This window comes from Belonocnema kinseyi, chromosome 10 (assembly GCF_010883055.1).
Source record: "Belonocnema kinseyi isolate 2016_QV_RU_SX_M_011 chromosome 10, B_treatae_v1, whole genome shotgun sequence".
NCBI classification, from domain to species: domain Eukaryota; kingdom Metazoa; phylum Arthropoda; class Insecta; order Hymenoptera; family Cynipidae; genus Belonocnema; species Belonocnema kinseyi.
Window position 1 is genome coordinate 67,248,472 of NC_046666.1, and position 24,167 is coordinate 67,272,638.

General features: G+C 31.2%; 1 protein-coding gene across 7 annotated transcripts in view; it reads right to left on the reverse strand.

The window, feature by feature from the left end:
• Positions 1-23,349, reverse strand: part of LOC117182242 (F-box/LRR-repeat protein 4-like) — a 62,216-nt gene extending 38,867 nt beyond the window's left edge. For 4 of the 7 annotated variants that reach the window (XM_033375342.1, XM_033375340.1, XM_033375341.1 and 1 more), the window contains exon 1: positions 23,178-23,349. The gene's annotated coding sequence lies outside the window, so the exon portion shown is untranslated. Of the gene's footprint in view, positions 1-2,586; positions 2,873-5,669; positions 5,860-7,971; positions 8,099-23,177 lie in introns of those variants that run through there. The other 3 variants (XM_033375337.1, XM_033375343.1, XM_033375338.1) reach the window with 3 other exon arrangements.
• Between the last annotated feature and the right edge of the window lie 818 nt (positions 23,350-24,167).

The following is a 24,167-nucleotide window of genomic DNA, read 5'->3' on the forward strand; positions in this document are numbered from 1 at the left end:
CTTGAAATGTTTGGTATTGGATATTGTTGACAGATGACAATACGCCAATTAGCACAAATGGTAAGTTCCGACAGTCCCTACAAGTGTGCCTACTGGCCGCTAAATGGCAATACCGGTTTCATATGTATACACCTGGTACAATATACATTCACAGCAAATAAAACTGTTCAAAATGATACCGAAATCAATACAATTTTGATATGCAACAAAAATGATATCGAATTCAACAGCATTTTGATCGGCCGGAGTAAATGATCGACTTTTGAGATCATAATGATCTGATTCGGGATCATGTATTAACTCAAACCAAGTTGGCTGGCGTTCTTAGAGTACTTTAGTTCATATGCAAGATTTTTATGATTTCTAATCGTGCAGTGTACTTGAAATGTAAAAAAAAAAAGAAATCTCATATTAGAAAATATCACCTGTTAAGTGTAGTTGTGTCTTGCGTGCGGTTAGATACCATTTTCATGTTATTTCGTTATGATACCAGTACCACGAATTGGCGGCTATTTTGTTTACTCTAACAAATGAACAAAAAAAATAAGATCAAATTGATACGAATGGACAGATCATTATGATCTTGAGAGTCAAATGATCATTAGAGCAAAATGCACCTCATCAAAATTGATCCCTTTTTGTTACTGTGTTGGTTCTGTTTTTTTAAAGTATTCTAAGTTATACGTTTTAAAAGAACTTGAGGCTACTTATTTGAATTTGATTCTGTGCATTGTATTACTTAAATGAATACAATATCAAAACTGATGATTTCAATAGGAATATCTTTTTATCTCTTTATTAAGCGAAGATTAAAAAAAAAGTCGTTCAGCATCATAATTAATACAATTATACTGAAAAACAAAAATATTGAGTTCAAAATTCAATCAAATATTCATCAGGAAATCAGTTTATATTAACAATAACAGTACTGGTTTTATACCTAATTATCTCGTCGTTTTAAAATTCGAGATGAGTACTCTCTAAATATGAATCAGTGAAAAATGCACTGATTGAAATAGTAGTTAGACATTTCACTGATTAATCAGTGATTTCGGACTTATTCACGAATCAGTTCAGTAACACCAGAGTAAATCATGTGAAGCAGAACCTCTACATTTTTAAGTTAAGCGTTGTTGTAGCAAGAAGAATTCCTTAATGAAATCAATTTTTTAATTTTCGGGCTGTAAGTCTGCTGAATTAACTGCGGGATAAATATACTCAAACTCATATAGGAAATACTTACTTAACTGGTTTATGCATGACAGTTCAATTTTGAAATTAAAGTAATATGTGAGGTTGTTTGTCATTTAAAAGTATCGGAACTTTTCACCTTTTTAATATTTGATCATATTGATGGGTTTTGAGTTTTTGCTATGATTCTTTGATTTAATGAACTAAAATATTATTTTATTATGATTGCTTAATTGACATGGTGCAGGGCTGCCAACCCTCAAAAGTGATTATTTCACTGAATCAATAAGTAACCTATCACTGATTGTCAGTGACCCATTTCTAGCTATTTAAATCAGTGAAATTTCACTGATTCAGATTTAGAGAGTAGTCAATTATTTTTCATATTTCTGGCTGTTCTTATTCCTAAAAAAATATGATAAAAAGATTCAAACAGTTAACATTTTCTAACAAAAAGAAATGCTCTTTCCTCCTGAATCAAGTGTTAGGCACGTTAATAGTAATATTCCTCTATAAAAATGTGTAAGAAACTCTCAATTCTTATTGTTTAGTATCAAAAATGACCAAACCATTGGAAAATTTGTTACTGTTCCTTGGAAAAAATCATTTTCTCCACAATATCATGTAGCAAATAAATTAAGCGTAATACTGTAATAAAAATGTAATGACAACCTGTGAACTTAATTATAATTATTGAATATATATTTCAATATATTATTCAAATTTTTTATATCATACATAATATTTGTTGTTAGCGATAGAAAATATTTTATTCTTATAATTTCTTGCAATTCTCAATCACCTGCGTACTGTTTAATACACAAACTTTAATTAATTATTGGTAAAAATGTTTATAATTACTTATTAAACGACAATATTTAGTAATTTTCCATCAGGAATATCATTCTCATACAAATTTTCAGCATTTTCAGGTAAGAGAAAATATTTTTCTGTGATTATGCATTGCAAAGAAGTATTGATTTATATATAAATAATTAATGACAATTAGGTTAAATCTTGAATTAAATATTTTTGTTAATTAAGTGTGCATTCAGTAATTAAGATGACCAATGAGTTCAATTAAACTAAGTAAAAAATAATTTTTACTTTATTTTCATGAAGTTTGAACATTGTAGGCTCAGAAGATTCAATGTAGGGTCATTATTGAAGTTGAGGTTAAACAGCGTCAAAGTAGGGTTTTGAGTTATAAAAATGTAGGCTCTAAAGATTTAAAGTAGCTTCAGAGAGGTGTTGCAGCTTCAAAGTAGGCTCTAATGTTTCATTCTCTAGGGGTTAACAGTTTAAAGCAGGGACTATAAGTTTAAATAGCGTCAAAGCAGGTTCTAATAAGGAGCTGCAACTTCAAAGTAGGGTCTAAATTTCGACTCGGCTTACCTCAGTGACATAGACTTTCCCAATTGAGTTTTCTAACGAATCATGTTCTACATCGCAGTTGTGGCGTCCTATAGCTTCATCTCCGAATTATCCCCTAAAATATTCTCTGAAAGCGTCTAGTATCCCGTCTGCATTATATAGCTTTTCCCATTACTATTTCTCACGTTGACAAATTCTGTGCTTTTATTTCCTTTCATTTTTTTACAAAGCAGTTTCTCGCTTCCTTCAAAGTCGTTTTGTATTTTCTTTCCTTCTTCTGCTCTAATTTTATCTTTACTGTTCTTAATTAATCGTTTGAGTATTTTCTTTTTGTGTCTGTAAACATTTATACGTCTATTTCTTTCCTCTTCGCTATGACCTGCGATGTTCAAAGTTTTCTTGTACACTTCTTTCTTTGCATTTTGGGCAGCCTAAATTTAAACTAAAATGAGGAATCTGCAACTACAAAAACCAACAGTGCAATTTTTAATCAAGAAGTTCACTATTTTACCCTAAAGAGGAATTTACCACAAAATACATAAATTTTCAACCAGAGTGTTGAATTTGTAACTAAAAACGGTAAATTTTCAATTGATAAAATTAAGGCTTAACAAAGTAGTTCAACTTTCAACGAAGCAGTTGGATATTTAACATGAAAAGTTGAATTCTCAACTAAAAATAAAAAAGATCAATTTTCAGTTAAAACATTAATTGAAAAAATACAATTTTTAACAAAATAATTAAATCTTCAACCACATACTACAATTTTTAACGGAAAGAGATGAAAAATATTTGGTTTTTCTTATTGGGTACTATTAATTCATTTCACATTCAAGTAAAAAACGAGAAAAATGGGAAGTTTCTTGAAAACAGGGGAAAAAGATGAATTCCTTTAAAAACGGTAAAGAGGAGAATAGGGGGAAAAGTGTGTAGTCTGTATTTAAATGCTTCACTTGTATAATAAAATCACTAATTGTCATTTGTTCTAGCATTTCAAAAGATTGTTATTCACATTTTTATTACCCATGTGACTGACCGAGACATTGTGACGTAATTTTTTAATTGGCATATGTTCATCAGCATAGTGTTAAACTGTTCATACCAAAAAATTAATGAAGATGCGTTTTATTGCGTATGTTTAAAGAAGGAAATACTTTCAGCTGGTCGACTTAAGAGTTAATTTCAACATTCTAACACTTAAAGCATTGTTAGCTATATAGAATAATTATAGAAAATTCCGAGAGCGTTACTTGATTAAAACAGGACATTCCTCTTCAGCAAGCTGAGATAAGGGGTATGAGCGTCAAATTCATCTCTCAATGAACTATAATCACCACTAAGAACCTCGTTCCCGATTATTCTCTCATCCACGTTCAATGGAAGCAACAACTTTTAATTGCACTTCCTCTCTTGTCTTACCGGCACCTTGTGTTATGACAATGAAAGTGCTGTACAAATTATACTGTAATAAGTTACTTTCGCCCACCAAGGAACTTCCATTTGGTGCAAAAATAACTGTGGATTTTTCTAGAGTACTTTTTGAAAACGCACGTATAAAAATGTATACAACAAATAGAAAAAATACTGAAATGTCAAATAAAAAAGACTAAGATATATTAATAACAAAATATTAAAACCAGCAAACTGTATCACCGAGTTATGCATTTTCATATCTTTGAAAAGTATAGAAATTTGGACGTAAACTGTGATGCCAATTATTAAAAACTCTGTCAAAATTATTTATATTTAATTTGCACTATATTCAGATTTCAAAATTTGTTATTTCAACTTTAGAATATCTTTGTTATGAGGATTTAAAAATGAAATTCATTATTAATAATAGTAAAAAATAAATCTTGCTGCAAATCCCTATTTCAAAAATTTTTCCAATATTATTGGTTCATTTTCAAAGATATTTTTCGCCAAATCAAAGATAAATATAGTTTGTTCTACTATACATTTTTTCTGCGATCAGTATGTCTCCACTGGGGTTATATTACCTCATACGTAACAAAATCGTATCTTTTTACATGATGTGTTAAAAAAGTTAATTATTTTCTTAAAAATCGTAAACAGTCCAAAAAAGTAATAAATTGAAAAAGTTACTTAACAAAATAGTTGCCTTAAAGGACTCTTGCGGGTAAAAACACAAACCTTTTACAGTTTTAATAATAAATTACTAACTACTATTGATTAATAATAAATTTAATATAAATTACGTAAAAAGTGCTCTCTGAAATAGTTCATTACGTGGCAAGGGGCGAAACTGAGCGAATGGAAAGGAGCATGAAGTTGGCTACACGAAGGTTTCGCGATGTTTCAGCAGTGTCCCGCGTATACAGTTCACAATACCTTTGGTAAGTTTCAGGTAATTTTGAAGAAGTCAATCCCCTAAATTAGAGAACAAGTTTCAAGCGTATTCTCAAAGTTTCCGTAGTAAGTCTAAGTTTCTATAAAAGTACCACTAGGTCCTTTTTTGTTTCAGGGCCACACCACTGGTTGAATGGCTCCGTTTATTCGCAACAACTTGATATGAAACTTGTTCATATAGCTTGCTTGCAAGTGCCGAAATGTCATGAAAGGTTAACTAGAGTTGAACGAGTTTTGCCTTAAGTTATACTTGAATTTCAACCTACACCGTTGTCCCTGTGGGTTAATGATCTTACTAACTCGAACGGGCTTTTCCATTATTAGTTCGCCGTGGGGCAAAACTGCTGTCTGTGTGTCTAGGGGATAACTCCATGTTAGTGTTGTACGTACCTTAATCAGAATAAATGTTCAAGTGGATAGTCCAAATTAACATGTATAATATATGTACTTATTGTTAGAGGCGGGCCTGAGATTTGTAAAAAAAAATAAGTGGGTGGACCCTGATTTATTAACCGGGAGTGGGCCTTTCAAATAACATATATACAGATATCACAGCCAAAAATGGTCTCAGAACAGGAGAAATTAGGTATTTTTCACAAAAAATAAGGGAGTATGTAGTACGTAAACCATATCAAATTCAATACGACACTCTTCAAATACTTAAGATGTCGACTCTAAATATATTCATATTTTTCAACAAAATAGTTCAATTTTAAACCAATACAAATTTTTACCAAAAGAGATCAATTTTCGGACGATTGACTTATAGCTCCCGAACTTCACAGGTAGACAGCGGCTGACGGGAGTGAACGTCCTGTTCCACTGCACGGACTAGGGATGTATCTCCTTTTCTATTACTCCCTCTCAAGCAATATCCAGACCTTGTCTCCCCCGCCCTTTTCATTTTAAGTAAGGTGAAATTAGCTGTTGAAAATTATAAGATTAGATTTCATAAAAAATCGAATATCAGAATCGAATAAAACAAGAAATGCTTATGAAACTTTCCAATGTCATTTTAATCAGTCTTTCAATCAAACGAATACAAATGTTTTCCGTTTCATTGCAGTTTTTAAAGAGATGCAACTTCAAACGCACATTAAATGTAACAGTTTTCATTTGCCTGATAAATTTCAGAACTCTGGATCGAAACGCTAGCATTTGTATGTCTTAAAACAAATTACAAAGTATCAGACCGAAGAACTTTCGATATTTACCTTTTTTGAACTAGTGTCGCGTTATTATGACAGACTCTAAAGGTAAAAGTCTCTATTTGAATTACTTTGACATTGTATAGTACTGTATGGTATAGTATAGTATAGTATTGTATAGTATTGACACGTGGATTTGGCCTACTGGGGATACCACTAAAAAACGCGCCTTATTATGTTTGACCTCCAGGTTGGTGCGGAAAAAGCGAGGGAAAAAGCATACAAATACATTTTCAGTACAATTTCAGATATTACTGAACTAGGAAGGGTGAGGGAGAGTAGGGTTGGACACTGCTTGAGAGGGAGTAATAAAGGAGGAGATAGATCCGTAGTCCGTGCAGTGGAAAGGCACGTTCGCTGACCTCATCCGGTGCTTACCTGTAAGGGTCGGGAGCGAAAAGTATACTGCCCCAAAATCCGTCTTCTGGTTTACAAATTTTGGTTGAATTTAACCGTTTTTGCTTTAAAATTAATATCATTTTTAGTTGAAATATCAACTATCACATTATTAATTGAGAATTCGTCTTTTTGATTTAAAATTATTCCTTACAAACTAACGTCCATTCACACCTTAATGCTACCTTAATTCTACGACAGTTCGCTCTTATCGCTTATCCTTCTTCGCTTCGCCTCGCACGCGTGTCATTATCTTTCGCCTGGTCTCGCATTGCCAACCTCTGTCTCCGTCGTTACTATTTAATACTTATCTACTAATTATTTACAATTTTCACTATTTTGCTTATATTTACTTCCTCTCCTATTTACAATCTTTCCTCTCCATTCATATTCCTCCTTCCTTCTCTTCTTCTCCATCGCACCCAACAACCCTTTGACCCATGCAACCGCCCTGTTATCTCCGCTTTCTTGCATTAATACCACCGTGCTTATCTCACTCCTTTGCACTCTCTCGCATTTCCTTTAGCCAGTATTCCACTCTTGTATGCCCCTTCCAGCACAATTGACAGATTCTCTTTTCTCTAGAAGCCAGAATCTATTGAAACCCTCCCTCCATGATCCCACACCTCATCCTTCCTTGAAGCTCCTAACTTCCTTTCTCTCCTTTCTCATACAAATACTGCGCTTTCTCACTTGGCATAATCCACCTATAATTAGCATTAAAAGTTTACCCTCCTATTTTCTCCTCTTTTTCTGTCTTCTCTCGCTCCAAGCCATGCGACCATCCACTCCCCCTTTTCTCCAAAGCAAGAAGCACAGATAAACAAACTCTTTCACCTTCTGCGCCGCCTTTCCATTCTAATTCGACTCCTCTCCCTTATCATTTCCAAATCCTTTCCTGAACGTCATAACCTTGGACTTTTCCCCATCCAGCTCTCACATATTCTTATCCAGGTATCTTATCAACCTCTTCGTCATATAGTTTAAGTCCTCCTCGCTTCTTGTCAGTAACACTATGTCATCTGTATACGCGTGTGACAAAATTCTAACCCCTCCTACTCTAACTCTTCCTACCACTCCAGCCTCTAGCTTACTTTTTATATTTACGAATAAAATTGCAAAAAGCGTTGGGCTAAGTTACCTTAACCCCCTATGCATCCTGAATTCCTACGAAATCCCCTCCCGTTCTCTTAGCTTATCTTTCGTCTCTTTATATATTTCCCATACCCTCTCGATCAGACCTCTCTCCACTCCCCTCTCCCCTCTCCACCATCGCCTCCTACAATCTTGCCCTATCAACCGAAGGAAACGCGCCTTTGTGATCCACAAAAAACGCGTACACTCTCGACCCCTTCTTTTTTAGTTATCGATCCACCACATGCTGCAAAATGTAGATATTGTCGATAGCGCGCTTACCCTCCCCAAGGCCTACCTGCATCCCTGGAAATATCCTTTTCCCCTCGACATCCTTCCGCAGCCTCTCCGTCAACGCCATCGCGTATACTTTTTACGCCATATTCTTTAGCCTTATCCCTCTTCAATTTTTCTGCCGACAAGCCCTGCAAATCAATTCAATTCTTTTCCAATAAAATAACCAATAAATTAATTGTTAACAGAATGATTGAACTTTTAAAAAAATAATTTAATTTTATATCAAATTAGTAGAGTTTTTAGCAAAAAGATGTGAATTTTTATTCAAGAAAATATTAGTAAACTTTTCAACGAAAAATAATTAACACTTAATGGTCACCATGGGGTGGTTAGTGCCCTGGCACTTTATATTGAAATTTACGAAGTTCGTTCTTCTTCAGCTTTTAATTTTTTGTCTATGTCTTAAAATTAAAAAATCAATTAACAAGTAAAATTATCTTATAACAAGACACTTAAGGGAATTCCCAACAAAATTTCATGCCAAAACATTAAAAAGCTTCTACGCAATAGAAAATTAAGTCTGGGGTCTTCAACAACCCCATGAAGACCTCAATGTTATACCAAAGTAAGGGGACGTTTAAGGGTTCAATTTCGACTAAAAATATAGTGGAACCCTTTAATAGTCCTCCAGTATATAGCCCTTCCGAGGCGCGGGATGCGCCGGTTTGGCGGTTGTCACTCAGACGAGCACTGAGGCGTGAACAAACAAAAGCGGAGCGGGCTGAGTCAGTTCCCACCCACCGTCAGCCCCAAAATCGGAGCTATTGAAGAGTTTCACTGTAGTTGGATATTCTTATTGAGTTCTACTAATTCAGTCCGCATTTAAGCAAAACAAAAATCAAGAAATAGGAGAAGTTTTTTTTAATACAAAAGAAAAAAGTATGAAGTCTGTATGTATGAAAAACGTTTTATGAAAGCTACTTTTATGTAAAATTGCAACTTACTCTTACGAAAAAATATGACAGGAAAATGAGTTTAGGCCCATACCCAGTGAAATAAAGTGGAGTTACTCCATGCTACATGCACTCAAGCTAAAGGACTTAGATTATGCTTTAAGGCCATGTGACGAGAGGGTCACGTGACCAAACCTGGTCTTCGATTTTTCATTCCCAACTTACGTCTAAACGAAATGAGGTATCGCTCTGAAAATTTGGGAAAAGAAAGAGGAGGTAATAAAGTCCATGTCTCTGCTTTGTTCCGGTGGAAATTTTGAGAAAATTTTTTTAAAGAAAATACCAGTGGAAGTTTTCTTTCCCAACTTACGTCCACATGGAATGAGATATCGTGTTAAAAATTTGGCACGATACATAGAAGGCATGCAAGAATTTGTCTCTGGTCCTAAATAATTAGAATTGTGAAAAAAGTTTTTTTTTTATTTCTCTTTTGGAGAAACACCGATCGTGCTATCGTCAAACCCTGCAAGCAATTTGCAATGTTGTCAATGAGCTAGTTATGAGGTTTATATTTATCAAAGGGGAAAAAAACAAAAATCGCTCACGAACATTATGCATCAATAATGCAAAAACTAATGTTTGCACTTGAAATGCAAATAAACATATTTGGTCTGACATACGTATCAGTCTGGTATCAGCTGTGTTAAAGCAGCACTAGCGCAGCGAGTAGACAACTTCGAACTTGTAGGGTCTGTGGGTAAAACAGATTCCATGATTACCGTAAGAGAAAGTTAAAAGTCAAACTTCTGCTGTAAAACCTAAATGTGTCCGTCGATAATCATTATTTGCTTAAATAAACTTTTTTCTTCCTCCAACTTTTTGCAAGGTCACAAGCGATCCTTTAATATTTATTAACATTTCCCGAAAAAAACTTCCGCGTTATTTAAACTTTTATTTTTTAATGTGGTTAAAAAATATTGATCCTAGGGCTGACTTGATCAGCTGTTACACTCATCACATCGCCTTAACAGCGATGGTGGACCGTGTCTAGCTTCTGTTTGACCGCGGGTTTAAAAATAAAAAGGCATAGAACAATAAGTTTTAACCGCAGTGCCACAGGACTTAAATGGACCACCCTCACAAGACAATAATAATAATAATAAATAAAAGAGCCTCGGTGGCTCAGTTGGTTAGACACTCGGACTTTACCTCAGAGGTCCGGGGTTCGATCCCTGAGCCGGTACCTCTACAAATTTTTCAATGTACCTTTACTAAGGTTCTGGTGGTTTGGAACCCACCTTAAGCTTGTAGGCCCCCCCCCCCATCGTGTACTTGACTGCAACCCAGTCCGTCAATGATGGGGTAAATACCAGGCTTTGTCCAATATGTCTGGGCAGACTGCTCTCATCAGATCACTTGATTGCATTATAAAAATGCGTCCGTGACTGATGATATATACCGGGACAGTCCCGTACAAAATGATCAACTAAAAATCCAACTCTAACCAAAAATGCCTTCGATATGTTGGGCAGTATAAGCCTGTGACAACATTTCAACACAGAAATGTTTATAATAGAGGCATATCAAACATCTATACAATATTTAAATCAAAATTTTGCCAGCCACTGATAAAAAAATGTTTATCCATCTTTTTAATTCATTATTGCTTTTGAAGGCAAAATTACTTTACTTGTCTATCATCTTGCGTTTAATCTTAAATGAAAGCGGCGAACTAAAATACAGGAAGTGCTCGAAATTTACTTGCACGTCGTTTCTTCGCTGACATTTAGGTCTGCGCGTGAACCCTGTCGTCGCTAGAGGGGTTTTGCGAGCCATAAGCCTAGACTTGGATTTGAAATTTTAGCACAACGTGGAAAGTACGAACGTGGCAGCGACGTGATTAACTTGCCTTAAAACTGTCAAACAACAAACGAAAATTAACGGAAACTTTAGCCACGTTATCCTTAAATCCGCAAAGCACCCTTTAAATTGTGTGTTAACACTATTCCGGTACTTGCAAGGATACGAATCTTACAAAGTGAACATCAAACTTAAACTCTATGACTTATTATATGATAAATGTAATAAGAGAATAATTTTCGCAGATTTTTTTCTTCTTGCAAAAATTGTGTTTCTATGAGATTTGTGTTTAAGAATTAAGAAGTTTATATAGTTAAATGTGATTTTAAATCAAGAAAACATTTCTTTCAAACAAATTAAAGTCCATCGGCTGAAATTAAATTTTTTTCTTCAATGATGGATGTTATTCCTTGGATTAAAGAACCGTATCCTAAGTTTTCTAAAATATCTCTTGAAAACAAAGAAATGAGGTTTAATTGTGAGTAAATATTTCTATGATCCTAAGTTGCGATATATTTTTCAGAATAAGCATGTAACAAAGTTGAAAAAATATGAATGGATTTAAAGAACCAATAAGTCCTTGTTTTAAATAAAAAAGAGAATAATTTTTAAAACAATCTAATTTATAAAAAAAAAATGCAACTTGAAATAAAACAAAGATTCCATTGGCCTGAAAAAATACCAACATTCTTTGAAAAATGTATATATCTGAAATACAAAAAATTAAATGTAGCGTTTGTTTAGAAATTTAATGTAATAATAATAGGTTAATATTATTTGATAGTAATATTTATTTTTATTTTTATGGGGTAAACAAAAATTCTATAAATATTTCAAATACATAAAATGCTGATTCTGAGATCAGAGAAAGAATCAGGAAAGTATTATGAGATGCTGTGCTCTGCGGCACCTATTAGAGGCATTTCTTTGCCACTAGACAAAGTTCGAAATCAGAAATTTACCATCGAAGAAAAATTTATTTAGAATTATCCATTTCTTTTCTATGAACTAAATAAGTGTTTCTTACAAAGGATTGCATGAACATTTGATATAAACAAATTTTTTTCTACTGAAATAAATGTATAATTGAAACAAATATACCAAAATATTAAATGAAATTTCTACGAAATGCAAATGAATTTCTAAAAAAAAAGTATTTCCTTTGTCTAAACAAATACTTCTTCAAGTTAATTAATTACTGATTATTTAATCGAATGACGATTTCCTCTAGTAAAATATATTAATATTTAATTTTTAAATGTATATAATTATTTACTTACAATAATCGTGTCAACTCTTAGCAACAGATAAATATTTTTTCAGTTTTGGAATTTCCTGGCTGCCATAGACTAATGTACTTTAAAAAAAGGACTAAGCTAAAAATTGAACAAAAGTGGCTACTATTCACACAAAAAATGTCTTTTTAACTAGAAAAACGGAAAAATTATAAATTAAAACAATATTGATATTGCAGACACCGCAGCCTAAAATGCTCTCAAAAAAGAGAAAAGAGGATATTTCACGAAAATAGGAGAATACATTCTTTTAAATAGAATTAACACAGACATACCATATCGAATTGAATATAAAACGATTCAAGTTCCTCAGCTATCAAGTAAAAATATTGCAATTTTAAACAAATAGTTGTATTCTTAACCGCAAAAGATGAAACTTCTATCAAAAGAGATGAATTTTTAACAATATACATGAATTTTCAACTCAATAGTTGAATTTTCAACCTAAAATTTGAATTTTCGACCTAGAAGATTAATTTTCTACAAAAAATGAGAATTTTTAACCAAACAAATGAATTTTCAACCAAATAGTAGTAGTTTCTAATACAAAAATTACAGTTCAATTTTCAATCGAAGAGATGAATTTCTCTACATAGAATGAATAACTTTTATTAAAAGAGTTGTGCTGAAAAGTCCAATGTTTTAGAGCAACTTTTACTTTTAAGCTCGAAAACATAAATTTTCAAGAACAAAAAATAATTTTCAACCAAAACAGATGAATTATCAACGAAAGAGCTTAACATTCACCGGGATAAAAATTATTTTAAAAAAAGACAGTTGCCTTTAGAAACAAATAGTTGCACTTTTAAGCAAAAGAATCGAATTTTTTACAAAAAAGTTGAATTTTTAACCAAGTAGCTGAAATCACTATAGTGACTTTTTCTTTAAAAAGATACTAAGTGTTTTTACTTGGAACTGAATATTTGATGAAATACAGTTTTTTACATATTAAAAAAGAAGTAAAATCTCAAGCAAAACATTTACGATGCAAAAAATTCCATTAAATACAAAATTAGCAGTACAATCTAGATAGTTTCTGAAAGCAGAGTCTGGCAAGTTTCTGACTTTAAGAATGTATGCAATACAAAACAGTTTAATTTTGGCGAGATTATTATGGTATAAACAAAAAATCTCGCTAAGGTTTCATTGAGATAGACAGTTATAGTAGCATGTTTCACCATGCATTATTGTACGGAAACTCGAATGCGTCGATATGGGGTTTACATGGAAGTATAATTAAATTACGCTTCGATATTGGAATTTCTAGGGATTAATAGGCTTGATCGTTCTCTTCGTTTAAAACCTACACGAGGCAATATCATTTTATTGATACATGTCGCTTCGTGCTCTAGATCTCTTTTACTTTTCCTAAAAGATAGGTTAATTCAATTTTCGGAATATATTGTTGGAAAAATGTTATCCAAAATTTAATTTCAATAACCTGATCAACTCTGATGTAACATGTTTAACTTCGAAATTTATATTTTTTACATACCAATACAGTAATGTCAGAAATTTCCGGTACGGCCAACGCGAGTAATATTTAAAATCACTGTCGATTTTGAAACATTATTACTCGTTCAAAAAGAGTGAGAATATTCTTTGAAAGACAGTTAGAAAGCTTTCATTAGTCCGGGAGCCAGCGACAGTTTTTTGCAACCAATTTCCTTCTGCCTAATACTCTGGGGAATGCTTCAGATAGCTGTGTTGCAAGCATAGATAGCGTCAGCTGCGACACTTTGGGTGAGTGGGGCAAAGGTAGCCACCCCGACGTATATAAATAAAAAGAAGTTTTCAATGATTTCCTTCCGCTTGAAACTTTGTGAGATGATAGTTAATATAATATTTAAACGAAAAAAAAACCGTCAGCTGGCTCTATGTATGTGGAAAACCCGTCAGCTGATCATGAAAACATGCTAAAAAAAATTAATGCAATGATTTTCTTCCGCACAAAACTTCGTCAATGATAATTAACATCGTAATTTTTATAAAAATAATCGTCAACTGGCTGTATTTGGATGGAAACCATGTCAGCTGAGGCAGTGAAATGTCTCGTGAGCGACGCTCGGTAATATATAATAGGCTAGCTGACGGGTTTTCCACCCACATACAGCCGGCTGACGGGTTTTTTCGTTTAAATATTATATTAACTATCGTCTCACAAAGTTTCAAGCGGAAGGAAATCATTGAAAATTTCTTTTTTTTACACGTTGAGTCGGCTGTCATTGCACCACCCACCCAAAGTGCCGCAGCTGACGCTAACAATGCTTACAACACACCTATCTGAACCATTCCTCAAAGTATTAGGCAGAGAAAATGATTAACAAAAAATTGTCGTTGGCTCCCGGACTATAGGGATATTTTTGACTTTTTGAAGAATTAGCCCTCCGAAACTAAGTATTTTTATTATTCAATTGCCTTTTCCCACACTTTTTACCTATACCCAAATCCAAAGCCCGCACCCCCTGAAAAAAAACTCTGGCTACGCCGCTGTACAATAAGTTTTTTTTTATAGCAAGAATTTCTCAAAGTTTGTATCTCGACTTTAACTTGTGACATGACCTAGGAAAGTTGAAACAACAATTTGAAATTTAAACCACACAGTCTTTGAAGTCTTATCTTTCTTTGAGTCAATAAAACTTTACAAATATTTAAAGGGTTTTCGAAATAAGATTAATATGAGGGAGATCTCTTTTAAATTTCGTCCACGCTTAACTATTTCTTCATATGAAAAAACTTATTTTTCATCATATAGAATAAATGATATATATTTATATAATACTCAGTTACCAAGTTAAGAAATATTACAGGTCTTTTAGATTTAAATTTTAGAAACTGATGAAATTATGATTTTTGCGTTCTGTTTTAATTAATTTTACTTTTTGATTTACTTTTAGGTAACGGCACCTTCGTTTACGTAACTTTACGTGACGCAAAATTAAGAAATTTGTAACTGTATTTTCCTATCATTGTCTTAGAACGAAACTTTTAATTTAATTTTCCAAAATAATCATAATCTTCCGAAGTTCATCATCGGGATGACATTAATTTGTTGAAAAAATACAATGATTAAATTTTTGATATTCCATCATCATACAGATCCAAAAAAATCCATTTTTCCGAAATTAATAAATTACGGAAATTCCAAATGACCAAAGTTTCAAATTCCCGAACAAAAATTATACTTAATATTTTTCTCTGGGAAAATCGAGCAGAAAATAATTATTCATTTTACAGGTATACTATATTTTCACGATATCGGCAAAATTATGTCATATTTTTCCCCAAGAAAGATTAAAATTAAGAAATTGGCGACGTCTTGTTTAGAAATATAAAAAACAGATTTTCACAAAAAACCTAAACTTATGTTTTTCCACATTTATGTTGCATTTGATCCTTGGAATGCATCCTGTTAATTTTATGTGAAGAAAATCATTTTTATCAAAGGATAATTTTTTTCATTATAAAATTGAATTCTTGCATTTTTCTCGGAAACAACGAAAGATACAAAAAAATGTTAAAATAAAAGTTTGTACATCTAGAAAAGTTCTACCGAAAATCATCTTGCATTATTGTGATATATCGTATCGTTTGCGAGAGCAAATTTTTAATTATAGTTTAAGGGAAAAAATTCTTCCGGTCCCAGATACAATTTATCTCGCATAAATGTTTTTCATAAAAAATGTAATTTTAAAAGTTACAATTCATATCTCCATCTAGTCTAAAAGGACGTTAAAAATTTATGTTCTTCTGTGATGATAATACAAATTCTTTGAAAATGTTGAATTGTAACACCTGGAAACATAATGCGTGTGTTTCTGAAAAAGAATTCTTCTATAAGCGGAACGAAGCAGAAGATTTTTTTTGAGAAAAAAGTTAATTTCAAAATTTTCAATTCATAGCTCTACCTAGTCTGAAAAGACGTTAAAAAATTCTTTTATTCTCTGGTGATAATACAAGTGATGATAATATCAAAATATCAAATACTTGTAACTTCGTGGAAATACAATATTATAAATATTTAATCGCTAAAAGATTGTATGACTTAAAGTGAATAATCTGCCTAATTCGAGGCCTGATGAGAAATAGATTTGATCACCTTAAATCTCTCAAAATGTATAAATAATAATTAAAACCAGAATAATTAACACTTTATCTCTGAAGTTCTTTGATGGAAATAAATTAATAACAAATATAGAATAACCGCGAACCAATCCTCACTGGTGATTCGGCTTTTTGACATCTCGGAGACATGCAAACGTCGTTCATAGGGTCATGTCAAACCTGATTGACTACCGCCTGTATTTGACAGAGACACTAATTTCAGTTCATGCACATCGCAAGCGAGGCCGTTTCTAAGCCCTATGTACACTTAATCTAAGCTGCCTCTCAAAAGCAATATGCTAATCAGACGACCGTATGACATACAAATTCATATTTACATTCAGACAGACGACTATTTGAATATATGTTTACTAAATTCAAAAATTTAACAAGGAAACCGATAAGCTCAAAAGCTTACAAACTTGCACTAGCTGATGAATAACATTTTGGAGGTATGTCTTTCACAGGGCTGCCACTGATTAAGGTAATGGATCTTAATTTTACAATATTAACAAGAAGGCATATTTAAAATGCCATAACGACAAATATTTTAATATTAGGGTTCTAGAATGTTTGAAAATAAAATCTCTTATAATTCTTTACAATCTTTAAAATCCTTTGAAGTTTTGTCATCTTCATAATCCTTGCAATTCTTAAAATCCGTAGGAATCTCTTGAAATAAAATTGATTTTATTTCCTAAAGTTCTCTAGAAATTCGTTAAACCATCTTGAAATATTTATAGGGATCATTGGAAATCGTAAAAATCCATTAAAATCATATGACATTCCATGAATATAATAAATAAAATAAATACAATATACATATATTAGAAACATAAACTATTTAAAAATTCATAAATTCATGTTTTTTAATATTAAGAGTTCTAATAATGTTGAAAACGAGTTTAATAATTTAATAAATTATTAATTCTAGTAAGATATATTTTTAATAACTCTTTCGTAACTTTAATATTTTCATGGATACCAATGTCTTTTACGTATCTGGAGATCTTAACTATTTCAACAAATATAGTTGGTCACATACTGTTATGTTATATGTTAGAAATTGTCTAAGTACTAAAATCAGAATGTATTACAAAAAATATTATTGTACAAAGAAATACTAAGACTCACCGATGCATATTTTCACAATAAACCTTGAGGGACGAAACAATTTTAAAAAGAAAATTATTCAAATTTTTTAATAGAAAATACCATTTTTGATTTCATTTTAGTCTTAAAAAAGTTTAGGTTTCTTCATTTCAGAAAAAGTAAGAGAAAGAGGTTTGTTTAAATTTTGATAAATCTTTAAAATTACTCAAATATTGTATGGAATGTATATTTCAATACAAAATACTTAACATCTACTAGAAACTGCGTTTAAATTTGCCGAAATGTTAAAGCTGATTCTTAGTAGTTTTTAAAAATTGTTTAAATTCTAGATCTGACTAAATTTGTGTTCACTCGAAAAATGTCATTAAGATCAGATGGGAATCTTGGTAGTTTTTCTTTGAATTTTATAAGTTAAAAAAGCTTTCAATGATCAAGGTAGCATATGCTACTTTTCGATAGAATAATTTTATAGATCTAAATCGAATAATTGTATTTTAATTTTTTTAATATCGTACATTTAAAGAGAAAATAGGAAGAAGAGGACTTTCTTCGAGGATTGAGAAAAAAGGAGAATATGGAAAAAATGTTATACTGACAAAAATTATTTCTAAAATTGTTTAAAAATCTTCCAGATTCATTTTTTACAATTTTGGAAATCTTTCCTAGTTTATGTAATGTTTGTAATTGTCTTGACACCTTTCATATACTTTTAAAAACATCAAAACTTTATTTCGTAATATTAAAAAATGTACAATTTGTTGAAATTTTTTTTTACATTTTTTATTATTTTTGAAATTTTTTAAAACCTTCTAAATATCTTTTGAAATTATTCAAATTCTTTCCAAAATTAAAAATAATGCAAAATATTAAAAAATGCCATCAAATCTTCCAGATTTGTTTTTGATTAAAATAAAAAATAAAAGAATTATTTAATATTAATTAAAATAAATCAAATTAAAACAAAACTTCAGAAATAAAAATCGCTAAAATTTTTCCGAGAAATCTTCAGAAAAGAACGTTTTTTTATTCTCGTGAAACCTTTCGAAACTTTAGGAAATCATTTTAAATCTTTTTAAATAGATTTATTTAACGAATAAACAAAATTAATTACACTCTTTTCTCAGAATCTTTAAAAAAATGTAATTATCTTAAAACCTTAAAAATCCTTAAAAAGCTCCAAAATTTGAAAATACAAATATTTTTCAATGTTAAACATTAATTAAAATTACATTTTTCTCTTTTATTAATAATATTATAAAACATTCAGAAATCATTTTTATCGTTAAATAGAATTACTTATTTGGAAATTTTTAATTTACTAAATATTTGATGGCTCAGAGAATTCTTAATCTTTAATAATAGATAAATACATATAACCGTATTTAAGAGTTATATCTAGTAATGTTAATGGAATTTTCAAGATTTTTTTTAGCTACTTTAAGAGAATTTGATTATAATGGATTACAGAGGATCGATTGCTATATATTTATAGGTAGTTTTTCAATGAAAAATATTGACAACTAGGAGAAATATACCCGCTGCCGAAAAACACATTTTTTTATTATTACTTGAGTTGAACATGATAACTCTGGAACGGATCATCTGAAATAACAAAAAAAAAACAAAGAAGATTTTATTAGTATATTCTTATACGGAGTTCGTGAACAAAGGGATTTTCATTTGGACCGAATTTCCGGATCCTTAAAAATCGTCCTCATTTGTTCTTAAATTAAATTTTTGCTAGCTTCGTTCACGAACTCCGTACAGGAATATACAATGAAATTTTGATGGGTTTTTTATCAAAACAATCTTTACATCCCTTATCATAACTAAATATAACCCCTTAATATGGTCAAGGGGTTGTGAATAGAATCGTTTTGTAATTTTTTTAAACATTTCGTCAAAACATTAAAAACCGAATATTGTTGTCTTTATTATTGAAGAATCGTTTAAAATCTAAAGCTTCTCTTTCAGAAATAAAATTTTAGAATTAAAATTTCTCACTTAGAAATTGGGAAATACAAAATTCTCGAAAATTCTAAAGAACATGCTGAAAAAAAGAGCTACTTACAGTCATGTTTACGCAGTATGCATCCAATTACGTATTCGACAACAATGAAAGCGAGATTTTCGGTGATTTTGTTCCACCTATTTTGTTAGATAGGATATTCGAAGGGTTGCAGTAAAGAACTAGATAACCAAAAAAAAAAACGGACTTTTTCAGGAGAGCGAAATAATATTCTGTAAAATCTTAATCACCTTTTAAAGATAAAACAAAACTTCACTCATGAGCTGAAATGTCTCTGAATTAAGACCAAAAATATATGATTAAAAGAAATTCGGTTTCGAGAAACAGAATGTGGAAGTTTAGAATCTCAAAGTGAGAAGAGTCTAAAACTGGAACAGGCTCGGTTGCGAATAACGATAAAACGTGCAATTTTCAGTTTAAAAAATAAATAAAAACTTCTTTCTCAGATGTTGATTCGCTAAATTAGGAAAATGCGTGTTTGATTAGAAAAGTTAACCAATTCCAAATAAATCATTCAAGAATTTTAATTCGAATTTGGATGTTCAAATTTCATTTGTTTTGAACATCCTCTTTGGATAGCGACTGAAAATTTATTTTTTAATGAAAAATAATGATAAATACTTACTCCCGAGACGTGGCGGCGAAATGAGAATAAAAAAATTTCATCCAAAAAAATTGTTGTTTCGGGAAAATGAATATTTAGTGAAGCGGTATCTCACTGTAAATACAAGTTTTCACTGAAAAGATATATACAGAAAAGAAAGTATATGTTTATTTTCAAATAAATAATGATAATTTTAAGAAATATCGCTTCTGATTGCACGAAAAAAAGTAAAGTAAAAAAACCTTATAAAAGTGGTTTTTTGTAGAAAATGGAGACTTGCGATTTTAGGTTGGAATTTGATTAATACGTTGGTGCTAAAAAAAGTAGCCAATAGTTTTAGTTAAGACCTTTTTATTTGAAAAAATAAACGTTTGATTATTTTATTATATTAATAAACTTTTAGGAAGAGAAATATGTACAGAAAAATGTTTTAAAAAACGTAAGAGATAAGTAAATAAAAATAATTATAAAATGGGAGAAAGTACAGCATCGGCTATCTGGGTTTGAATCACCAATATCTTTATTTCACTATATTAAAAATGAGATTTCGAAACAACCCTTTTAACAAAATACGTATAAGATTTTTTGTATGCCAAAAGCCCATATTCGGAAAATGGTTGGTTATCGGTTCTACACTGCAACCCTTTATTTATCGTAATGCTTTACGTTAAAAACTAGAAAACTAGAAAATCCTAAATTAAAATAATTCAAAATTTAACATTAAATAACATTTTCATACTGCAGCAATTTGGGTATGAAATCTATATTATATATTCATAAATAAATTGCTTAGATTTTCATTTATTTTTTAGATCAAATCGAAAATTAGAAGGAGAAATGTGACTAAATTGACCTTTTCCTTTTTTAAAAGTGACTGCGTGGTATACCTGCTTCGATATTCTTGTAAATAAAAAGTTAAATTGCCAATAAAGTAAATTAGAAAAATGTAATAGTGACACTCTCAGTAAATACTCTATCGTGTATCTGATGGTTCGCGACCTCTGCCATGTTGAATATCCGCGTCATTCGACATCGCGGTGTGCTCGACAACAACAGTCAATCAACTTGTCCTAGAGAAGTGGAAAAACCGGAGCTCGCAATTGGAAATGGAAAAACATTATTCAACGGCTAGGGGCATATTGTTTAATTAAAATGGAAGGTGCCCGAGCGTTTCGAACGTGCAGTTTTGCATCCGCATATCACCCTGGACGTGCGCATAACAAGTGGGGTGAAAATTCAGAGCAATGTTTGAAGCCGTAGGGAGACAGCATTTAATTTATTTTCAGTATTCACTCATCATTTTTATCAAAATAATAAGCAATAAATAATTTCACAATTTATTTGTATCCGATGGAAGAACTCACAGACCAAGCAAATATTAAACGCGATCAATTTTCTGACGAGGTTCAAAATTTCAAATACGGTTCAAACATATATGAAAAGTATAAAAGCGTTATAGTTATTATTATTATTATTAGTCAAAATAATATTATAAATAAAAATTGGGAAAATGCAAGTCAACTATTAGAAAAAAAGTAATTCCCGTCGACTCTAGGTAGAGTTATGAACTTTTATTTTCATTTAGTAAGTGTCCAAATTTAATGTTCAAGCTTCCATTTGAGTCATTTCACGAAACTTAGGAGATTCTCCTTAGAGTTTAATGAATTTTCAAAAAGGGTAAACAAATGTTTTTTTTTAATCTATTTTTACCCCGTTAACATTTTTACTTATATCGAGAACGGTATATTCTAGAATAAGTTTAATATTTCTCTTATTATTTTTCGGCATTAAAAATAGCAAACAAAGCCACCTATAATTTAATTAAATCCCTTTATTTTTGTGGGATTATAATTATTTCTATAAAACGATATGTTTTAAGTTTTTCTTGCATTTTTTGTTAATAACCTAGAGAATATTTATAGCTATCTTTAAATTGAATCAGGAATTAATAAAAACAAATTGAGGTAAGATTAAAATTCAAATTAAAAAAATAATCTAGAAATGTGTCTCATTCCACAGATTTTTAAAAAATTGGTTTGAAAAAAAAAACTTAAAGTGAGTGTAAAAAGTTTTCTTACACCTCTTTTTCGATGACTGATTAAGTTCTCTTAATTTTAATTCTGTATAAAATAAGCCCAGGATGAAGGCAATTTGTCTATTTTTAAAGTACATATTGCAAAAATAGTGTAAATTTCAATGTTTTCTTAAATGTAGAATAACTTCCGAAGTAATAAACATTTTTCAATTTTCTCGGTCTCGTTTTGAAGGTGTTTGAACCGTGTCATAGCGGCTTATGATTATAAATCACGAAAATTGCTTAATCGAATTGGAAGCCCTTGTAGTTGTAACGAAAAAGAAGATAAAATTGCAATATTCATTGTGGTAACAAACATATTTTTGTAGATTATATGAAACATAGAATCATGAAGTTCCTATAAAATGTCTTCAAAATATATACTTATTTTATTTTTATTTATACAAATAAGCTGTTGTGACAAGGTGAAAAAATAGCTTAAAAATGAGCACAAGAACATTGAAAAATGTCGATTATTTCGAAGTTATTGAAAATTTAATAAAAAATTGAAATTTACACTACATTGAAATATCTACTAAAACAATAGGAAAATTGCCTTCATCCTGGGCTCATTTTATACAAAATTGCGAGAGCAATCAACCATCTAAAGAGATTCTTTTTAGCTGCGGTATAATTAAAATTAGAAGAATTTAATCAGTCATCAAAAAAGAAGTGTTCGAAAACTTTTTACGCTCACTGTGCATGCAAATTTTGTTGCTTACAATTAATAATAGTATAAATTAAAGACAGTTTACACATTAATGTATGATTATTTACTACCTTACCAAACATTAAATAAAATGGTTTTTTTTAAAAACAATTTCAATTTAAAAACAGTCTAAAATTAGTTGGTAATTGAAATGATGTATTTATTCGCAATTTAATTTCAAAAAAAGGTTACGGTGTAAAACTTTATTCTGGACCCAATTGATTACAAAAAACTAGGTAATCAAAACACGATTTTAAAAATGAGGTGAAAATATATACCACATATATTGTAATAATAATAATAACGTCTTAAAATACCTAAAATATCAATGAAAATCTAAATTATTCTTTGATTTACAGTAATGACATGAACCAATTGTTTATCAAGCTTTAACAATAAAACAAACAAATACGTTATTTGCGTAGATGTTGTTATGCAATCATTTATTGGTTAGAAGAAACCAAAGCGGTATCAGATCACTCCCGTATCTTTGACAGCTTTGACGCATATTCAAAATTGCACTAACCTCAAAATGTAACTTAAAGAGACCTTAATTCAAACTCACGACATGTACAATTAGGACAATCAATAAGAAATGGAAAAATGATTATTCATTGTCAGGCAACAGCACTGAAAATCACTTTGAAGCCATACTACATGCTGATATTTTGACATTTGACATTTGACACTGACATTCACACACTCAAATAATTTCCATGATTTTACAAACTGTCGTAGAAACGTACCAGATAAAAATTAAGTTTGAATATAGCGCTATCTGGTGGACAATATGACATTGATAAATACTATTAGTTGCTACGCTACGACACTAGGGGAGCTTACACGCTAGAGTTTGTAACGATCGCATAAATTTGCATTCCATCCGCTAGAAACAGCACCGTCGCTTCCATAGAATGCGCGGTTTCGATTCGAAATTATAAAATATTCGTGCGAAAAGTAAAAAGATTGGCAAGCAACATTTCAGGGCAGATAGGCATGAATATGGTTTAAGTGATAATCATTCCTATAAGCGAATAAATGTATATGTTAGATTTGTCGAGAATTTTTGGGCAGAGGAAATTTGATATAATGTTTAGATTTAAGATAGCTGACCTGACAGCAGAATATACAATTCTTATATTTATTATCAAATTGGCGACAGAAAATCGTTACACTGAACCGAGGGGAGAATCATTTTGGTTTTCATTGAAATGATTAAGACCTCCGGGCAGTCGGTTCTCCGAACTATAATGTAAACATTATGAACGGACTTGGCTTTATCGTAGCCGGCGAAGTGTTAGGGCACGTGCGTTCTTCACATGAGAAGGCGTATCGAAATCGGCGACCAATTATTAGTCATAATAAGAGTAGGGATATTTAGAGTGGGATAGAGAGAAAATTTAATTTAGAAGACAGAGAAAGCACGAAAGAGGGGGGAGCTAAGGACCGCTACGACGGTACCGAAACTCCCATCGCCGAAGTCAGAGACGAGAAGCAATCTTGCCCTCGGACGCGT